At 44.1% G+C, this 4,679-nt stretch overlaps 1 long non-coding RNA gene across 1 annotated transcript; it reads left to right on the forward strand.

The window, feature by feature from the left end:
• Positions 1–1,169: 1,169 nt before the first annotated feature.
• On the forward strand, positions 1,170–3,807 carry LOC142899434 (uncharacterized). Its single transcript, XR_012928767.1, has 4 exons — positions 1,170–1,668; positions 2,704–2,857; positions 3,018–3,180; positions 3,266–3,807. It is a non-coding gene; the product is annotated as an uncharacterized LOC142899434 (long non-coding RNA).
• Positions 3,808–4,679: the final 872 nt, after the last annotated feature.

Below are 4,679 nucleotides of genomic sequence, written 5' to 3' on the forward strand. Positions count from 1 at the left end.
TCTGAGTGACCGCCTAAACTGGCTGACGTCACCAGAAGACCACCTCGCGCATCCTAAACGGGCTGTTTTGAAAACCAGATTCCAGGTTGAAACGCAAAGGGAGACTATGATTTTTGCCCCCTTTCATTTATTTGAGTACATATGTTTAAAAAAGCCTTTAGAATGATATGTGTTTATTATTTAAACGTGTATTTCATAGTTATTTATTAATCCCTCATTGGGGAAATTTGCATAATTGCAGCAACGGTATGTGCAAAAATATGGAAAATTATATTTATCAAAACAAAAAAAGGAATAAAAACAAAACATTTGTAGATGTAAAAAAAGAACCAACATATTTACATCTACAGTTGTATTATTTGCAGCTATCTACATACTGACATATAAATATTATTGGAAAACGATTGAAAATTTTACTCTGTGTGTGTGTGTGTGTGTGTGTGTGTGTGTGTGTGTGTGTGTGTGTGTGTGTGTGTGTGTGTGTGTGTGGTCGTGACTCAGTCCCAGGAGTCGTGACTGAGGAAGCGGGTATATTCAACTCGACAAAGACCGCCCCTGTCACCCCTGCAAAGAGACACTGTTTTGTATAGACAACATTCGACAGTAAATTATGACAGCAGCACCACCTGCTGTTTCATCAGCTCTTCCACCGGCTCGGGCTACATTAAAGCCTGTCCGTCTGCATCGTTTCAGTGGTGGTACACTACTCTGGGCAGATGGTTCCCACCCCCTCAGCAGGGATATCTGAGGGTGCTTGAATGATCTTGTAGAGCAGAATATTGAAGAATTCACTAAACCACTGTTTTTCTAACAAAAGTATGCGCCTCCAACTGTTCAGTGAAGTAGCGAGGCTGCAGTTACGTGTGATCTGTCCGTTAGAACAAATTGCCTGGTGAATGAACTGAATTGAATCACTTGCTAAACAGAGTCATTTGTATATCGCAGTGGTTTTCCTGATGACAGTTTGATATCACGTCATCAGGCACTGTGCAAGGGAGTCTTGTACACCTGTAACTGTACTGTCAGGTAAAAGCATCGGGGGTTCACACATTTCACAATGTTAACACTATGCCGGTCAGAGCAAATTGTTCAGTGAACGATTCAGTGAACGATTCAGTGAACGGACTCGAATGATTCGCGTCACCGCAACGAATCAGTATCTCCCAGAACTGCGAAACCCCTCGAAACGAGAACAATCCGTCCGGCTCCTTTCGCTTGCTCCACATTTGTGCTCAGACGCCCCGCTCTGGAAACGTCCCTTTGTGACGTCATGCACCTACCCCCTCGCCCAGCAAGGTGTTGTTCCTCCGAGACCGCCTCCCGAAATCCTGCCTTTACTCCTGCGCTGCCGCTAGCACCTTGTCCCATTCAGACATGCCGAAGATACGAGCTAAACACGCCAGCTGCTCGGTGGTCGGCTGCAAGGACGAGCACATGAGTTTATTTCAGCCGCCGGCGCCCGAGGATCTGTGGATACAGTGGATCACTTTTATATTTGACGGCGAGATGCCCAAAACCGCTCCGAAAATGTTGTACGTGTGCGCCAACCATTTCACCGAGGACTGCTTTTTAAACGCGGGCCAGTACCGGGCAGGCTTCGCCAGAACGCTTAAAATTGACAAAAGGTCGGTGCCGACCATCCGTAAACAGTCGCCGCCATTGCAAGGTGTAAGTATTTGCGATTTCACATTGTTTTGCCCTGCTGTTATTGTTTTCTTTTCTTTTCTTTTTTTTTTTTTTTTTAATCAACTCGGTGATCGCCGAACGTGTCGCTAGCTCGGCAGCTACTGTTAGCTTCCGTTCTTTGTACAGGAACATATGAGCAGCTTGGAGACAAAGGGGGCGATTCAAGAGAAGCAATGTGTGTTTTGTGCCCCAGTTATTACAGTTTGGAACCAGGTTCCCACTGCACTGGTGCCGCAACTTTTCTGTGGCAGGCAGCTGATCGCAGCCGCTGTTGTGGATGTTTCATCCTCCAGTCGAGTCGACGCGAACAACAAGTGCTTGTCTCCGAAGTTGTGCCAGACACACACATACACACACTACCAGTCAAAAGTTTGGACACACCTTCTCCTGCATTTTTATTTATTTATTTATTTATTTATTTTAAACCTGTACAACTTTCTACACTGCAGATAGATACTGAAGACATCAAATATTTGAGGAAGACATATATAATTATGCAGGAAAGAAAAGCACGTTAAATATCTCTGAACGTGCTTTTTTATGAAAGGTGGTTATGTGGAAGAAATGAAATTTAAAACGTGTTTGAGTTATTTTACACTTTTATTGTTTCCTACACAATTCCCTGTGTGTTCATACGTAGTTTTGATGCCTTCAGTGAGAAACTGCAATGTCAATAGTCATGAGAATGAAAGAAAAGACATTCAATTCAGAGGGTGTGTCCAAACTTTTGACTGGGAGTGTATACACACACACCCCATGGGACGAGTGTTGGTGAAACCAACACGATCGGTTCCTCTTTGTTGGTATCACTGCGAGATGTTTAATTTGGTACCAAGCCCCTAAATCATGTGCTCCCTGTGCAGAAAGTCCAGCCGATGTTAACGTCAGGTCTTGATTCGGTACCTCTGTCAATCGATGTGACTGTGTGTTGTCATCGCACTGATTCTTCACACTGGAAGAATCCGTCTGAAGCTGTCAAGAGTAACAACGCTTTCGCTCTTGTTGTCGCCCTGCCAGGACATTGTTGATTTTACTTCCATCAGCACATCAGGGGACTACATGCGGTTTCCTGCAGCACGTGATGTTGCGTGCCAAACGGATGCACCAAAGAGTCGCGCTGTGGGCACGCAGCTGTCTGCAAAGACTCTTCGGCCCTTCCTCGGAAGAAAAGGTCGGTATCCATCTATATATCCAGCTAACTATCAAAATCATCATTTACACTGTCGTGCACACACAGTGCAGTGTTCCTGTTTGTGTGTCTAAAGTGCGTTGTCTTGCCGTGGGTTGTTTTTTATAAAATATCTATTTTGGGATTTGTCTCTTATCTCCAGGCTCTGTTTGGCTGCCGTATCTCACAATCAAACAACTAGGCAGCCAAAAGCGCAAACAGAAACACGTGAACCCACCTTCAAGCCCACCTTCCAAAGACCATGGAACCACGATGGACCACGGGAGGATGCAGAGCTGAATCAGCACACACAGAGCTGGCTTTCAGTAAGTCGCATTTGTTGTGGGACGACATATTGAGGAAGTACATGGAAAAAAAAAACATCTATATGTATTGTTGTGTATTTGACAGCGTGTGTTGCTGACAAAGGAAGACCTGTTATGCAAAAAAAAAAAAAAAAAAAGTCTTTGTGGACACGGCACCATGTACAGAAGTTGCGTTGGCAAATCTACGTTCCAGGGGACCTCACTGCACAACTGAAGTGGCCCGACGACACAGCCAGTGTGACCAGGTTCAATCAGGGGAAGGTTTTAATCCCCGCATAGTGGCCTTGGATGTCGGCAATCTCCGTGTGGATGTGCAGGCGGCTCCTGTTCACTGAACTCTGTTAATACCTGTGACAGATAAAACTGGAGCAAGTATTTTAGTCCCGCAAGCAATCATTACTAGTAGCGTCTGGCACTTTTTCTATAGGACTCTGCTAACTCTGCATGACTACTGACTACAAGTGCATTATTTGTTGTAAATAAATGTTACAAAAAAAAAAATCCCAAGAGAATGATGACTGAATTGTATGACTTATGTATACATGTACAGTATGATATTGACATTACCTGCTGATGGAAAATGTATTGAAAAATAAAATAAAAGGTAGGTAGGAAGTTACAGCTACATTTGTCACTTGTTATTGCATTTGTGAAACAAAGGAGCAACACCTGGTAAAACATTCTCTTTTAGACAAACTGGCTTTTTTCCTTAAGAAAGGTGCGCTGTACCGCCCCTATTAGACTCTACTCCAAGCTTTTTTTTAAGCTCTGAGTTAATCTGGAGTGTTCCGCTGAGTGTGACCTTTTCCGTCTGCCTCTCAGTCTAATTCAAATTTTTGTAGAAAAACTTTCAAATGAATTCAAAAATAAAAGTAGAGCGCCGGTCATGTCTCTTCCGGGAAGGGGCGTGGCCCCATGACTGCTACTATTATCATTTAAAGCGCCAGGCACCGAAAATCCAGTTTTGAGCAGCAGCTCTGGGGATAAATGGTCAAGACCTTGACATTCAGTGCAGACAAGACGACCTCAGCCATCAAGTCCTGAAGCTTCTGCAATTTTTCTCTCGCCAAGATGCATAGATTTTAAATGAAGTCGTTCCTTTTTTGGTGATTTGGTATTATTACTATTTTCTGTACAGAAACATAAATAAAGCAACACAGCTGCTCCTAGCTGTTGGGAGTTCTCTGTGTGAGACCTGAGGCTTTTTCTGTTTATAGTCTGGGAGGAGACTTCTATGGAAGCGTCAGTGTGTCGTGTTGTCTTCAAGCCTGCCGAGCCTCCGGTCCAGACAAACGACTCTCTATTTCCACACACAGCCGAAGGCCTCTCACTTTATGGCGCACATGAGATAGGTCAGTTGTCAGCTCACCAGTCTTTGAGTGAAACAACTTCAAAGTGAGTGTGGACGGCTGACACCTTAAAGGCTGTAGTTAACCCAGTAAATCTGGAAAACAAACAATCTCCCATCAAAATCAACAGACTGGTTGACTCGGCTGCAG

Source organism: Nelusetta ayraudi, unplaced genomic scaffold (genome assembly GCF_046127955.1).
Source record: "Nelusetta ayraudi isolate G7.1 ecotype Tasmania unplaced genomic scaffold, CSIRO-AGI_Nayr_v1 ptg000072l, whole genome shotgun sequence".
Lineage (NCBI taxonomy): Eukaryota > Metazoa > Chordata > Actinopteri > Tetraodontiformes > Monacanthidae > Nelusetta > Nelusetta ayraudi.